Source organism: Patella vulgata, chromosome 4 (genome assembly GCF_932274485.2).
Source record: "Patella vulgata chromosome 4, xgPatVulg1.2, whole genome shotgun sequence".
Lineage (NCBI taxonomy): Eukaryota > Metazoa > Mollusca > Gastropoda > Patellidae > Patella > Patella vulgata.
In genome coordinates this window covers 35,208,735-35,216,309 of record NC_065882.2, presented here as the reverse complement: position 1 = coordinate 35,216,309, position 7,575 = coordinate 35,208,735, and the positions used below count along the sequence as shown (strand labels likewise).

Genomic DNA, 7,575 nt, shown 5'->3' with positions numbered 1-7,575 from the left:
GATAACGAGTTGGCAGTTCTCACTATAATAGTTAAAAACTAGATAACGTAAAGGCAATTTGCTGAAAATTTCATTTAAATTGATCCACTATGAACCGAGAACTAATTTAGATAACATTTCAGGCCTAAGGAAAGACCTGCAATAGACAGATTTAGCTCTTGCATAATGTATGTTTAACTAAAATGAATTTTCCACAAAGCTGGGATGGTTGTTTATTTTCAATTTATTACACAATTATACAATTATATTTCCATGATATATGGTCGCATTCCCCATTCTCTGATGTTTGTGCCCGAAAAACTGAAATACATTGCCCGAAAAATGGACAGTTCACCGAATCTGGGAGGGGCCAAATTACAAACAAATATTTGAATTGAAACAAAGCATCTATAAATATTTAATTTTCTCACTATAAGGGGAATTTGGTCCAAACAGCAACGTTACGATCTACTCTTTATTTTGAACAACTAGACGCTGCCCATCACCCCCCCCCCCCCTTCCTGCAACACAGACAATAGGAAACGACGCTGGGAACTGTCTAGGTCAACACGGGGATCAAACTCCGGACCTCCTGATTAGTGAGCCACAGACAAGAAGAAACCACGCCAGACCAGGATCAAACCTTGAACCGACGGTAAGTGAGCCAGCCTCTTACTCAGTCACCACGGTTCTCTTGCACACCGATGACACTTGCATGCAATGCTAGCTGTACACGTACATCCCCCCACCACTACCGGACTAAAGCATATGGCATATGCTTATCTTCATTATACGAGTTGGTGCAGAACAGTAAAACATTAAACTCCATTTGATTTATTTTCTATTGATTACAAGGTTGTCACTCCCATTACAGTATTATTTTCCGTAAAGGGAGATAACTCCCTTTACCGTAAATGGACTCAGACTAGCAATTATTTGCCCATTGACTTCAATGTTAAATGACTGTAACATCACAGGCTGTAGCTTTTTGCTCAACATTCCGTTGGTTCCAATCTTTATAGGCACAATGGGGACAACATTTGGCAATCTCCTCATCATAATTTTGTAGGGGGTTGACCATTTAGATTTTTTGCTACACAGATTTGAAGTTGACAGGGGTGGAAATCTCACTTCCGACACAATGATTGCTCTGCAGGAAGACACTTTACACCCCCTATCCCTCCGCTGTAATATCATCAGTATTACCCAAAACTGCTATGAAATTGCAAATTTGATCCCTTTTCTCCAATTCTAGACCAAAAAGTCAACCCAAAAATGCAGGAAGAGGGGAGAAAAAAATTAAGGGAAAAATTGTCTATTTATAACTCGCACTACATTCGTCCATCATGAAATAAGGGGAAATAATTACTAGTCTTAGTCCTATATACCTCACATGTTTCTGCAGTTTAAACAAATCTGTTGTTATCTAATAAACAAACATATATGCAATTCCCTGGCCAAAGAATATGAAAATCTATGCATTTTCAGATGAGCTGTGCGGCATTCTGCAAACACTATAATACATCAGAAAACTGCGGAATTTCAGACAGAAATTTAAAAGCACATGAATTTTGAATTAAACAGAATATTTTTATTTTTGAACATAAATGCATTCTGTAAAAAGATGAGATAAATTCAATATAAATCTAACACGAAAATACTTTAAAACAGTAATCATGATGCAATATTAGACTTTTTAACACTTTCATCGAAAACCACACAGTTTTTCTCTGTTAACGTAGTTTCAAGTGCCAAATTGTGGTCAAATCTAAAATGTTGAAACATGCAGTGCCTATCAATTTTAAAATATCTCCTATATAGCTGTATTTCCATAGGATAAGTAAGTTGAAATAATCTGATTATGTAACACTACAACAGCTTTTTCATCCCCACCCCCAGTTTGGAATCTGATAATTTAAAAGCACATCAATTTTGAATTCCACAGAACATTTTTATTTTTGAACATAAATGCATTCTTCAAAAAGATGAGATGAATTCAATATAAATCAAACACGAAAATACTTTAAAACAGTAATCATGATGCAATATTAGACTTTTAACACTTTCATCGAAAACCACACAGTTTTTCTCTGTTAACATAGTTTCAAGTGCCAAATTGTGGTCAAATCTAAAATGTTGAAACATGCAGTGCCTATGAATTTCAAAATATCTCCTATATAGCTGTATTTCCACAGGATAAGTAAGTTGAAATAATCTGATTATGTAACACTACAACAGTTTTTTCATCCCCACCCCCCGGTATGGAATCTGATACATTGCTGACCAATCATAGGTCGCCCCGTTCACTCGGGCCTGTCAAATGATTTACAATGGCGATGGTGCCTACAACTTTCCTGACCAAGAGATATGCACAACCGTCGATCAACACACAAGCCATTAATGTTATCTTCCAATATGAGAGGCCATGATAAACACACAAGCGTCCTTTTCAAGCTCGGAAATTAAGTCATCACCAAAAAGCAAAGTTTACAAAGGTCCTCGGGGCTGGAACCCAAACTGATTACGATTTGCCCTCCACTTCCACCACAGGTGTCATAGAGATCAGGGATGAAATTGATATGCATCATCGTTCTCCTAAAGCCAGTTCAGGAAGAGATCAGGTTTTGAGATGTAGACCTGAAATGTTAAATTTAGATGAGAATGAGAATTCTGGGGCGAATACTATCCAGGGAAATGGTCATTGACATCCAGAAAATGGTCAAAATGTGGAATTCTGTCATTCAGTTAAATGTCAAGGGGAGAAGACAGGCCTGTGCAGTACCAAATTTCCAGCCCATTACTATTAGTGAGCAGAAGCGGGGATCAGGTTGGATGTACTTCTTAAAGTGTATGAAATGCACATTTATCTCACCTGTTTTGCTTCTTTTTTTTTTAATACTTGTGTTGAGGTCAATCATTCCACTCTATGAAACATTACCTGGGCACCTGAAATGATAGGAGGCTGGGGATAAATATGCAATAAAAAACAGTGAGAAAATAAGAAAAAAATATGGTTTCAACTGGAAATAGAAATAAACCTCTTTATTTCTAGCGAACAGCCCGTCACTGGCCCTCCAAAAAGAAACCAGTTAACAGTCAGTAAAAAAGTAAACCTTGAGTGTCACATAAGTCTAAGCCAATCTCAAAGGTAGATGCCATGTTTTAAGGTTCGGTCTAAATATTAAGGCCAACTGCATGTTTGATCAAAAGTCACACAGGTGTGAATTTTGGAGTGTACATGTTAACATTTCATTGTATGATGTCAAAAACATGTTAGGTCTAAATGTTAAGGCCAGCTGCAGACTTGGTTCAAGGTCACAACATGTAATTAGGGTTAGGGCACATGATTTTTTGACACAATTGTGGGTTTGGGCTAGGGTCAGGACTAGGTCTTGGCTTAGGCCTAGGCTACATGCTTTTTGACAAGATTGTGGGTTAGGGTTAGGGTAAGGACTGGGTCTTGGGTTAGGGTTAGGGTCAGTCTTGTTTACATCTCGTGACTTTAGACCAAATCTGCAGTTGAGTTGGCCTTAATATTTAGACCTAACCATGTTTTGATATCATTGTGAACAAAATGTTACACATTTACAACCCAAAATTCACACTCAACCAACGGATACCCCCAATCATGGCTATTTTGATACCAAATAGTCAAAAAACTTACTGCTGGGCAATAAAAAAGCAGTATTCTTACCATTTCTGACACTTTCCATTCAAAACTTCAGGAAACAAGCCGTTGAAAAAATATCAACATTCCGAGTCGGCCATGCTTCATTATTTCATCAGGACTCAGACTAGCAATTATTTGCCCATTGACTTCAATGTTAAATGACTGTAACATCACAGGCTGTAGCTTTTTGCTCAACATTCCGTTGGTTCCAATCTTTATAGGCACAATGGGGACAACATTTGGCAATCTCCTCATCATAATTTTGTAGGGGGTTGACCATTTAGATTTTTTGCTACACAGATTTGAAGTTGACAGGGGTGGAAATCTCACTTCCGACACAATGATTGCTCTGCAGAAAGACACTTTACACCCCCTATCCCTCCGCTGTAATATCATCAGTATTACCCAAAACTGCTATGAAATTGCAAATTTGATCCCTTTTCTCCAATTCTAGACCAAAAAGTCAACCCAAAAATGCAGGAAGAGGGGAGAAAAAAATTAAGGGAAAAATTGTCTATTTATAACTCGCACTACATTCGTCCATCATGAAATAAGGGGAAATAATTACTAGTCTTAGTCCAAATGGATTTCCAAAATTCCGTATGTTCCCTGGTCCATTATGTTTTCTGCAGTCTTCTTTAAAGCAAAATTTAACCAATAGCATATTCTTTGCATAGATGAAAACATCGGGTGTTTTCGCCAATATTTATTTTATGCCAACTTCACAATTGTTAGTATAAACATAGCATTTACTTGACAATTATCACAATTTTCATCTGGCCCTAAATCGAATTATTGCAAACCTTTGGATTTGTGTTCCCGGTTTTATAAACTTTCCAAAAATGTATAGTTTGTTTAGTAGGGAGGACCTTGTAGCGGAACTTCATGCTAGAAATTTTGGCTGCAGGCCTATTTTGAACATAGGATTTCTGAGGGGGTTTCAACTGATCAGATAATGTAATATATCATTATAGAGCCCTGCTACCATTCAAGTGCCCAAACTGGTTGTTAAAACTATCCCGACAATGATCCGTATACCGAAAGCAGTCCAATAAAAGAAGAAAAAAACAGAAAGCTGTCACCGGATCAAATTAACCAAAGTGTCACTGGATAGTCGCATTAGTGGACTATCATTTATGACATCCAGATGATACGAATTCGATGGTTATATTTCTTAAACTTCTGTTTCTCAGAGTCCTATCGGTGGTTTGGGGTGTGTATCCAGAATCGTTAAATTACTGAAAATGATCTTCTATTATTCTTTTTTAAACGTCCACATTATAACGTGATATACAATAACTAATTGAATGCAATATCAAAAAAACATCGTTTTATCCAACGACTACTGGTCTTCATCCCTGAAGAAGTTAGTTTTTTTTGTTTTTTTAATCCAGTTTATTCACCAATAAAAAACGATAGAACATACATATACAGAATACATACATACATAATTCATAAATATAAATCAAACTTGATCTATTGATAACTTAAATCTAGTATGAGAAATAAATATTACTTTAGGGTGCATAAAGAAATGTACGTTATATAAACAAATATTATTAATTCTGTATATTAACTAACTTCAAGTTTAATTTTCAAGATGTTGTGTCCGTCTTCTGTGTTGTATATTATCTTAGTTTTCGTTTCGATGTATGAAGTATAACTTCTGGCATTCGGAATATTTTCTTTGATCTTAGATGAATAAATATAGTATTTTGATAACAATATAAGTAAATTAACAATATTTAATTCTTTTATATAAGCGATTGTTTAGGTAGATTATATGTTGAATATATCTAAAATGAAATGTTACCATTTTTGAATCTTTAGTTATTCTTCGTATTTGTGAACAAATGTGTTTAACTTCGTCTTCTTCTAAGGTAATACTATATTTTTTTTCCCATTTGACAATAGCTGGCGGTTTTGTGTAGTTCTTTTGTATAAGTTTTTTTAAAAATGTCTTTTGAGGTTATATTTGGTATGTTTTTTTTATATAATATTTCTAAAAAGTTATCCAAATTTGCTTTTAATCTATTTTCACAAATTTTAGTATTCCAACTATATATATTCCGTTTCCGATATTGTTTCCTTTACCTTTTTAATGTTAACCAAAGTTTGATTGATCTCCATTAACTTGATAAGATCATTGTCATATTTGGAAAGACTGATGTCTGCCATATCCCCAACAAATAAAATGTTATCGTTAATTAAACTATTCTTGATTGAAGACTTAATAGTATTTCTTAAATTATGATTATTCCAAATCAATTGATTTTTGAAGGGAACCAATCTATCAATATAGCATGTGTATATGTTATACCAGTTTTGAAATAAGTTTGTATAAAAGGACGTCGAGACAATGTTCCTAATATTGAAATTAGATAACGGTATTAAATATCCATTCTGATTTTGCAGGATATATTCGTAAATAGTTTTCCATGGTTGTTCTTGTTCGGAGTATATTTTCTTTATCCAAAAGACACTTTGGCATTTCAACAATTCATTAAAGTTTATCATATTTACCCCCCCCCCCCCTTTTCAAATGGTTGGGAAATAACGTTTCGTTTTATTTTATCTGGGCCTGACCACAGGTAATTATATATAATCGTATTAAAATCTGAAATGATATAATCTGGAATAGTTATCGTTAATGTTGGGTATAGTATTTTAGAGATACAGAATGTTTTTATAATCTGGGGGGGGGGGGGGTTGGATGGCTGAATGGTTAGCGTGCGCGCGCTGTATCATAAAGTCTGTCATTGAGTCGACTGGCGTGGTTTCGAATCCCCGGTTGTACGTGACAAGGAGTAGGGTCCTCCGATTTCCTCCCACTGCTAAAGACCCCTATGCGCAAGCGAATTGTTGAAATAAAATTAAACCATATGTTAGTTCCGAAATGACCTAGTTGTGTCGAGTGGACGTTAAACCCCATTTCTCTCTCTCTCTCTCTCTCTCTTTATAATCTGGATTTTTCCTATTAATGTTAGGTTTCTTTTTTTCCACCTGTTAAGTATTGTTTTGATATCCGAAATCCTTCCTTCATAGTTATATTTATTGCTTAAGCACTTATCATTTGTGAAATAGATTCCCAAAATCTTAATTTTTCTTTCTGTAAAATTATTCCTAATTCATTAGCAATGGATTGTATATTTTCAGTTTTACTTTTTAGGTCTGATATCTCGGTTTTGGTTGCATTGATTTCAAGACCGGATACTTTACTAAATTTCTTTAAAATTTCGAAAAGATGTCTTGCTGATTTGAAATTTTTCAGTAAACAAGTGATGTCATCGGCAAAAGCGACCAGTTTTAATGATTTTTGTCCAAATTCTATGCCTTCAACGTATTTACAGTTTCTAATGTTCTGACATAATGTTTCTAGAACGAGGTTAAAAAGGTTTGACCTGCATGGACCCCCCTGTCGGACTCCTTTACTTACTAGGAAGTGTTTCGTTGAGAAACCATTGTTCATAACGGTGCAGGTAATATTATGATATAGGGTCTTGATCCACCTCACAAAGTTTTTTTGAAAGTCAAAATATCTCAGCACGGAAAACAGATAATTATGATCAACACTGTCGTAGGCTTTCTGGAAGTCTAACGCTAATAATATGCCAGTGATTTTTTTCTGAGATGCTAGAGTAAAACAGTCACTTATTATCCTGGTATTTTTCTGTATGTGTCTACCAGGCACAAAGCCTGTTTGGTTTGGATGAATAAGGTCGGTTAGAAACGGTTTTAGTCTGATGGATAAGGATTTGCTTAAGATCTTCACATCTACGTTAATTAAGCTAATTGGTCTCCAGTTAGTTAGTTGAGTTGTATCTTTTCCGGATTTTGGAATTAGTTTTATTACCGATTGTCTCTGAGAATTAGATAAGGTTCCATTTTCGAAGGCACGATTGAATGAATTAAGTACATGGATCCTT

The 7,575-nt window shown here is 35.2% G+C and overlaps 1 long non-coding RNA gene across 1 annotated transcript; it reads right to left on the bottom strand.

Annotated features, from left to right (window-relative positions):
* Positions 1 to 1,577: 1,577 nt before the first annotated feature.
* LOC126817177 (uncharacterized) lies at positions 1,578 to 4,206 on the bottom strand. Its single transcript, XR_007678832.2, has 3 exons — positions 3,674 to 4,206; positions 2,852 to 2,925; positions 1,578 to 2,616 (listed from the first exon to the last, which is right to left on the bottom strand). It is a non-coding gene; the product is annotated as an uncharacterized LOC126817177 (long non-coding RNA).
* Between the last annotated feature and the right edge of the window lie 3,369 nt (positions 4,207 to 7,575).